We start from the raw sequence: 9,305 nt of genomic DNA, 5'->3' as shown, positions 1-9,305 counted from the left end.
CCCAAGAGTTGGCGGTTGCTGTGAGTTGTGACGCCACAGCAGTCTACTGTGGGAGACACAGTGAGACTGTCTCAAAATAAATAGATAGATAAATAAAATGATTTAAAGGCTGCCAGCAGGTTGTACCATTTAGCAAATTCTATTTTGCCTTCCTATAAGCTGGTTTGCCTCACTGATAAACTATAAGCTCCTCGGGGAAAGCTGAATCCTACTCATTTGTTCATTAATTCAACAAAAACTTACTGAGCAGCTACAAAGTGATGAGCTGTCCCACTTGCTAGGGGTGATGCAGAGAGGGCAGATGACCCAGCCAACTTTTTGCAATTTATGTTCTGATGGGAGAGCCAATAAACAGGATAAACAAATAAAAGATGCAGAGGGAAGATGTGGACACCATGGTGGAGCATGCTGGCTGCTGCAGAACAGCTAGGACCTGTGCAGAATGAGTGGGGTGCAGCAGGAGAGGTCAGGAGCCTTGCAGGGCGGCTCCCTGCTCACCACACAGACCTTGGCATTTGTATGCAGTATAACAGGAGCAGCATTAAGAGAGTTCTGAGCAGAGGAGTGACCAGATCTGACTTGTGCTTTCAGCAGGGACACTGGCTGCTGCAGAGCACAGCAGGCAAAGCTTAGACCAGGTAGAAGGTTGATACAGGAATCAGGCAAGATGGCTCCCTCTAGGTTGGCAGCAGGAGGTGACAGGTGAGCGCTAAACTATTTTTTTTTTTTTGAGACAGAGTCTCCAACAATTGCTCTGGGTAGAGTTCCGTGGCGTCACAGCTCACAGCAACCTCAAACTCTTGGGCTTCAGCGATTCTCTTCCCTCAGCCTCCCAAGTAGCTGGGACTATAGGCGCCTGCCACAATGCCCGGCTATTTTTTTGGTTGGAGTTGTCATTGTTGTTTAGCTGGTCTGGGCTGGGCTCGAACCCGCCAGCCTGGGTGTATGTGGCTGGCGCCCTTACTCACTGAACTACGGGCGCCAAGCCTCTAAATTTATTCTGGAGGATCTGCTGTCAGACTGGTGTGGGGTTGGAAGGAGACAGAAGACGATGACTTTGAGGGTTTGGCCACAGCACACTGAAGATGAGGCTGCCAGTTCACTGGGAAAGGGAAGATGGGGGAGGAGCAGAGGGGCTGGGGGGAGGGTTCAGTTTGGAAATGCCAAATTTGAGAGAGCTTTTAGACAACCAAGTAGAGACGTCACCTGGGCAACTGGAAGAGAGGCTAGAAACAGGGTAGAAGGGCCGAGCTGGGAGTTAGGAGCACATAAATGGTTACTGAAAGCTGTGACCCTGCGTGAGATCTCTCAGGGAGTGAATACAGACACTGGCCCATGGCTGCTGGTATTTAATAATTTATTCATTCACCAAACATAAGCAGCATCTACTCTGCACTGGACACTGGGGATATTACAGCGCATGAAACAGACCTCCCCACCTAAAGGCCTTTATCATCTAGAAAGGAAAGACACACAGCGATGTGGTAAGCTTCGAACTCTGGGAGCTGAAATGAACAAGCAATAAAAACTGAGAAGAACAGCTAGGAAGGCAGGAGGAAAACCAGGTAAGCAGCTGCCCCCAAACCAGGAAGGAGCAATGGGTCCGTTGTTACTATCAGATCAGGGTAGAGAACGTCTGGAATCCACCACTGGATTTCATTTTATGGATGTCATTGGTGACTTGCCAAAGAAGCAATTTTCGTGTGTTAAGGATTAAAGTTTGACTGATGTGGATTCCAGAAAGAGACCAGGGGCAGCTGGTGTAGAAAATACTTTCCAGCTTTGCTGAAAAGGTTTGGGGACAAATAGGACAGTGGCTAGGAGGATAGGCAAGGAAGGGAGAAATACAGCTTTGTGTTGGTGGATGGGAAAGATCCAGAGGAGGTGGCCTGAGAGGAGGGGAGAGGGTGGCCTCCAGCGATGGGTAGAGGGGCTAGTGAAGCCAGGAGTGGTTTGGCTACAGGGACCAAAGGACACAAATCGGAGCATACAGAAATACAGACTGGGCAATGGAGGGAAGGAGAGGGTGGACACTGTAGGTGAGGTGCCCACATGGGTGTCGGAAATATGAGAAGCTGCCGCAGACTGGCTGAGTGGCCCTGAGCAGGCACCTAACCTCCCTGAGGCTCAGTCTCCTCTTCTGTAAAATGGAAATCCTAACACCTTACATGCTGGTCGCGTGGATTTAGTGAGGATGTATTAGAAGAGTTAAGTACACAGTAAGGGCTCAAGAAATGTGGACTTTCCAAGCCAAGAGAATTGAGTGCCAATTCTTGCTGGCACAGGAGGATAAGGAGGTCAGAGAGTAAGGCCTGAGACAGTACGGAGATAAAAGCTCCACAGGCATGAGAAAGCCTGGAGGGTTTAACAGTCCCCAGGACAAACTGAGCCCTTTCTCACCCCACCCCACACTGCCCCTACTTCCCTCCCATCCCTGCCTGAATTCCTGTGCTTCCCAGCATTGCTTCCCCCTTTCCCTCCAATTTGTACAAGGTGCTCACACACACTCACACAGACCTGCTGCTTCTGCGGAGGGTGGAGCTAAGCCCATTTCCCTGTTCCTCACTAAGGTCTATCTGAGCAGGGACTCTGGGTTGTCACCACCAGAATGACAAGTGAAGGCAGCTATCAATGCTCTACCTATCAATCATCCACCTACCCTTTCAATAAACATATACTGAGGACTTTGTGCCAGGCCCTGTTCTGGGTGCTCAGGACACAGCAGTGAACACACATACCGACCCGCTGGAAGCTCACTCACATCCTGTGCACTCACTCTTGGTAACTTCCCCTCTGTGGTCCAGCCTGAAAATGCGGTGGATCTGGCCAAGGTATCCAAAGTCAGATCTCTCGGTTCTAATTTTTTTTTTTTTTTTTTTGAGGGACAGAGTCTCATCATGTCGCTGGTGGTAGAGTACCATGGGGTCACAGCTCACAGAAAACTCAAAACTCAAAACTCAAAACACTTCAGCAATTCTCTTGCCTCATAAGTAGCTGGGACTACAGGCACCTGCCACAACACCTGGCTATTTTTTGGTTGCAGTTGTCATTTTCTTATTTTTATAGACAGAGTCTCACTTTGTCACCCTTGGTAGAGTGTCGTGGCATCACAGCTCACAGCAACTTCCAGCTCTTGGGCTTAGGCAATTCTCTTGCCTCAGCCTCCCAAGTAGCTAGGACTGTAGGTGCCCACCACAACGCCTGGCTATTTCTTTTTTTGGCTGGGGCTGGGTTTGAACCCACCACCTCCGGCATATGGGGCCAGCACACTACTTTTTAAGCCACAGGTGCTGCCCAATTTTTTTTTCTTTTTTGTTGCAGTTTGGCTGGGGCCAGGTTCGATCCTGTCACCTTCGGTATATGGAGCCAGCACCCTACTGAGCCACAGGCGCTGTCCATGCAGTTGTCATTGTCATTTAGCAGGCCCGGCCGGGCTCAAACCTGCCAGCATCGGTATATGTGGCCGGTGCCCTACTCACTGAACTATGGGATCTGAGCCTCTAGATTCTACTTTTTTTTTTTTTTTTTAGTGACAGAGTCTCACTTTATCGCTCTGGGTAGAGTGCAGTAGTGTCACAGCTCACAGCAACCTCCAACTCCCGGGCTTAGGTGATTCTCTTGCCTCAGTCTCCTGAGTAGCTGGGACTACAGATACCTGCCACAACACCCAGCTATTTTTTGTTGCTGTTTGGCCAGGGCTGGGTTCAAACCCACCATCCTTGGTATATGGGGCCGGCACCTTACACACTGAGCCACAGGTGCCGCCCTCCAGGTTCTACTTTTAAAATAAAACACCAGCAAGGCAAAGCTCTTTTCTCTCTCTCTTTTTTTTTTTTTTTTGAGAGAAGAGTCTCACTTTATCACCCCGGATAGAGTACTGTAGTGTCACAGCTCACAGAAACTGCAAACTCTCAGGATCAAGTGATCCTCCTGCCTCAGCTTCTCTAGTAGCTGGGACTACAGGTGCTCACCACCAAGCCTGGCTAGTTTTACTATTTTTAGTAGACATAGGGTCTCACTCTTGCTCAGGCTAGAGTGCCATGGCATCAGCCTAGTTCAAAGTAACCTCCAACTCTTCAGTTTAAGCACTCCTCCTGCCTCAGCCTCCAGAATAGCTGGATAGCTGGGACTATAGGCACCTGCCATGACACCTGGCTAATTTTTTCTATTTTTAGTAGCGACAGGATCTCACTCTAGTTTAGGCTGGTCTTGAACTCCTGAGCTCAAGGGATCCTCCTGTCTTAGCCTCCCAGAGTGCTAGGAGTGAGACATCTTGCCTGGCCTTCTTTTCTCCATTATTTGTGAGTGTGTCCTCTAGGTCCACCGTCTCTCCTAGCCTGGACACTCTCCCCACCCTCATCCTACAGGGTCCTTGGAAAGTTCTATAATGTCTTCCCAGACTGCTTCACAGTCACATCCATCCATCTGCTCAGGTAACCTGACTACGGCGATCTTTTCCAACTGTAAATCCAAGATTTTTTGAAAGTGGCAGGATCTTTATTCTGACAAGGTCTTCAGGGAACTTCAGTACACATGTAACAGTACAGAAAACAGGGACATTCCTATTGAAGCCTCACAGGTTTGAGACATCCTGTCCAAGCTGTGGGTTCTTATAACAGTCTGAAATCACAGGTCCAGAGCCCCTGCTCTGCACAGGAGCATCACGGGTGCCCCACTAGTCTTTATTTTATTTTTTTTTTTAGAGACAAAGAGTCTTACTTTGTCCCCCTCGGTAGAGTGGCGTGGGGAACACTCACAGCAACCTCCAGCCGTGGGCTTAGGCGATTCTCTTCCCTCAGCCTCCTGAGTAGCTGGGACTACAGGCGCCCACCACAATGCCCGGCTGTATTTTTGTTGCAGTTTGGCCAGGGCCGGGTTCAAATCCGCCACCCTCAGTATACGGGGCTGGTACCCTACCCACTGAGTCACAGGCCCTCTACTAGTCTTTTTTTTTTTTTTTTTTTGAGACAGAGCCACAAGCTGTTGCCCTGGGTAGAATGCTGCGACATCACAGCTCACAGCAACCTCCAACCTCTGGGCTCAAGCGATTCTCCTGCCTCTGCCTCCCAAGTAGCTGGGACTACAGGTGCCCATCACAACACTCAGCTATTTTGTTGTTGTTGTTGCAGCCATCATTGTAGTCTGGCAGGCCCAGGCTGGATTTGAACCCGCCAGCTCAGGTGCATGTCGCTGGTGCCCCAGCCACTGAGCCACAGGCGCCAAGCCCTCACACTCATTTTATTGCAGATATTTTCTTCAATTGGAATGAAAGAAAGGCAAAGTAAGAATGGGAAAGGCTAGCTTTTTGCTGGCTATTCTCTTGGCTTCACTTGATGTTTATCTATAAAAAGATCAAGATTATATTAACAGAAGGCAATAAACTCTGATTCACAAATGAAAAATAAGCTTACTAAATGTGATATAATGTTCTCTCTTACTTAAATGACATAGATAAACCAAATAAATTAGAATATTATTGAGGTCTTTATAAGGAGATAATAGCATCCATTGATGTGATTAGAGGCACCTAGGTTTGCTGGGCAGTTTTCTTTTGGAGTAGTATAGAAACTGAAATTCTCTTCACTTACTTGAAAGAAAATGAAAATAAATATCTCATATTTAGGTGACATTAAGTATAGTTCTTATATATCTGACAAAGATTGACTTGAGTACAGAAAACCAGATGGAAATATATTGTCCTCATTATTCATCTTACTATCAATCTTTTATTAGAAAAAACCCAAATCCACGCCAAATGATTCTTAAGCAAAGTGAAATTAGTTAACTGCCTGATTGTCTTGATAGCATTTGAATAATAAAAACGATGTAGTAACAAACTTGGTAGAAGCAAACTGCAAGCCTATCTAGGCCGTGGAAGAAAATATGATCATGTAACTAAAAACAACATAAAAAGCAGCAAAATTTTGTCCTTGTGATCTGAAAAAAAAAAGCTTACTCTTTTTTTGCAATTTATTTACTTCTCTGTGCTACTATTAACTGAAGAGGCAAAAGTATAACCCTGGCCAGGCACAGTGGCTCACGCCTGTAAGCCTAGCATGCCGGGAGGCCAAGGCAGGCGAATCACCTGGCTTATAGGTTCCAGACGAGCCAGAGTGAGACCCCATCTCTAAAAACAGCCAGGCATTGTGGCGGGCACCTGTAGTCCCAACTACTCTGGAGGCTGAGGCAAAAGATCTTTGAGCCTAAGAGTTTGCTGTGAGCTGTGCCGCCACAGCACTCTACCAAGGGTGACAAAAAGTATAATCCCCTGCCAAATGTACAAATATATTTCCACTATTATGATGAGACTTTGTTTGCCATAATACTGGAAAGACGGGTATGGGGTACAGTCAGTATCCTAGCTACATATGTCAATTTGAAATTTATTTCTTCTCAGTGCTGACAGTAGAGTAAAGTTATGGGATGTGAGGAGAGCATCAGGATGTTTGATTACTCTCGATCAGCATAATGGGAAAAAGTCACAAGCTGCGGAATCAGGTAATATAGAATGCATTAATACAGAAATATGACAATGTTGGTTTCTCTTCACATGGAAAAACTTTAATTGAAACTAAATAATAAATGCATATTGATAAATTATAAATGCTATCTTTTTTAAAAAAGGTATTTATCATACATCACTTTATAAATTTACATAAACTAAGTTATAGTTGTCTTTCTTCCAGGTACAAGTAAGTATGGCAGTTTCATTTGTCATTAAATTTTCAAAGATAGAAACTTTTCTGGATGAACTTGCTATACTGATTTTGATTTTCCTCCAATGAAGTCAGCTTATACAAATTCACTGTCTTTTAGGAAGCCCCAGTACATTACAGAAATAGTAACATTTTGTGGCCATAAAATTTTGTTAAGTGAGTCAGCTGCAATCTATGTGACAAAGTACCTCAATTGCATTTTTATAATAGAATTTAATTTCTGTGTAGAAATTTTGATTCAGAATTAATTCTGGACCAGAAATATATTAAGATGAACTATATAAAACTTATGATTGTTTTAGTAATCTTTCTTAGTTAAATTAATCAGAGTATTAAGAATAATGCTTTCTGGCTGGGCATGGCAGCTCCCTCCTGTATTCTAACACTCTGGGAGGCCAAGGCAGGAAGATCACTTAAGGTCACGAGGTCAAGACCAGCCTGAGCAAGAGCTTGTCTCTATCAAAAAGAAAAGGTTAGCCTGGTGTGGTGGTATGTACCTGTAGTCCCAGCTACTCAGGAGGCTGAGGCAGGAGGATGACTTCCCCACAGGAGTCTGAGGTTGAAGTGAGCTAAAATGATACCCCTGCACCTAGCCCAGGTGACAAAGCCAATCCCTTTCTCAGAAAAAAAAAAAAAATTATGCTTTCTCAAACTTGTTAATTTTGTTTTTGTTTTTGTTTGAGATACAGTCTCACTGTGTAGCCCAAACAGGTCTTAAACTCCTGGCTTCAAGTGCTTTTTGTCCTTGGCTTCCCAAAGTGCTGGGATTATAGGCATGATCCCTCACACGTCTAGCAAATTTGTTCATTTTGAAAGTGATGGCTCAGTGCCTTTGGCTCAAGTGGCTAGGGCGCCGGCCACATACACCTAAGGTGGTGGGTTCGAATCCAGCCCGGGGCTGACAAACAACAATGACAGCTGCAATCAAAAAATAGCCAGGCATTGTGGTGGGCACCTGTGGTTCCAGCTACTTGGGAGGCTGAGGCAGGAGACTCACTTGAGCCCAGGAGTTGGAGGTTGCTATGAATTGTGATGCCATGGCACTCTACCCAGGGGGACAGCTTGAGGCTCTGTCTCAAAAAAAAGAAAAAAAGAAAAAGAAAGTGAAATAAGTTTTGAGACTAGAACAGTTATCCTTTCCCTGTTAAGGTTTTTTTAAATGGAAAACACTAGTATTGTTGATTTTTAATAGTGCATGGAATTATTTTTAGATTAGAAATGGATTATTATGAGAAGTTTATGTTATTATGTAAGGGGGATAAAAATGTTTAATTTAAAATTTTAATGTTAAACTACACACTTAATTGAATTTGATGGCACAGCTTCTTTGCTAGGAAAAAAACAATATTTGGCCAGAATTTTTGCCTTTGGATTTTCTTGTTTTTCTCTGTTTTTGTGGTTCATATTTATGTAGCATATCATATTCAAATAATCCAATGGTCTGGTTAATTTTAAATATAATTGCCTATAGTGCTGCCTACTCAGAAGGCTGCAGTGGGATGATCACTTGGACCCAGAAGTTTGAGGTTGCAGTTAGCTATGATCAGACCACTGCACTCCAGCCTAGATGACAGAACAAGAGCCTATCGCTCATAAATAAATAAAATCAACTTAAATTTTTTAAGTAACTCAAATAGTTGTCTTTTAATATGTTTAAATAATTATATCATCAGACATTAAATATATATTGAATACAGGAACAGGTAGACTAAACTGTATTTTTTATTGCAGCAAACACTGCTCATAACGGGAAAGTTAATGGCTTATGCTTTACAAGTGATGGGCTTCACCTCCTGACTGTTGGTACAGATAATCGAATGCGGCTCTGGAATAGTTCCAATGGAGAAAATACGCTAGTAAGAGACTTAATGTGTACATGCTGGGATATAAATTAAAGAAATAGATCTGTGACATATGCTTAGTTTTCTATGGAGATTTAAATCCATTTCTTGACTTCCTTTTGAAAATGATTTCTGCTATGTGAACTGGTAATTTTCAAATGAAGATAACCCCTCCCATAGTACTGCTTGCCATGTTCCTCTCACATGGTAGAGAATCACTGGTCCACAGAGCCACTGTTTGTAGTAGGAATATGCCATATCTCTCAAGTCTGCTGGAGAAGAATAAAAGATTGAGAACTGCAGATACAAATTAAAGTTATACAGTAAATAGTTGAATTTTATACAGGTCAAGTACTCCTAATTTAAAAATCCAAAATGTAAAATGCTCCAAAGCCAAAAGTTTTTGAGCACCAACATGATATTCAAAGGAAATGCCCATTGGAGATTTTCAGATTAGAAATGTTCAACCAGTAATGCAAATATTCCAAAATCTGGAAGCCAAAACACTTAATCATTTTGTATAAAGAATACTCAGCCTGGCTCAGTGCCTGTGGCTCAAGTGGCTAAGGCGCCACTCACATACACCTAAGGTGGCAGGTTTGAATCCAGCCCAGGCCTGCCAAAAACAACAATGACAGCTGCAACCAAAAAATAGTCAGGCATTGTGGTGGGCGCCTGTGGTCCCAGCTACTTGGGAGGCTGAGGCAGGAGACTCGCTTGAGCCCAGGAGTTGGAGGTTGCTGTGAGC

General features: G+C 44.2%; 1 protein-coding gene across 1 annotated transcript in view; it reads right to left on the bottom strand.

The window, feature by feature from the left end:
* SPINDOC (spindlin interactor and repressor of chromatin binding) overlaps nt 1-9,305 on the bottom strand; it is a 27,784-nt gene that overhangs the window by 9,320 nt on the left and 9,159 nt on the right. The gene's annotated exons all lie outside the window — the stretch shown is intronic.

This window comes from Otolemur garnettii, unplaced genomic scaffold (assembly GCF_000181295.1).
Source record: "Otolemur garnettii isolate 467f Iridium unplaced genomic scaffold, OtoGar3 scaffold00140, whole genome shotgun sequence".
In the NCBI taxonomy this organism is placed as follows: domain Eukaryota; kingdom Metazoa; phylum Chordata; class Mammalia; order Primates; family Galagidae; genus Otolemur; species Otolemur garnettii.
This window is presented reverse-complemented; position numbering and strand designations above follow the sequence as displayed.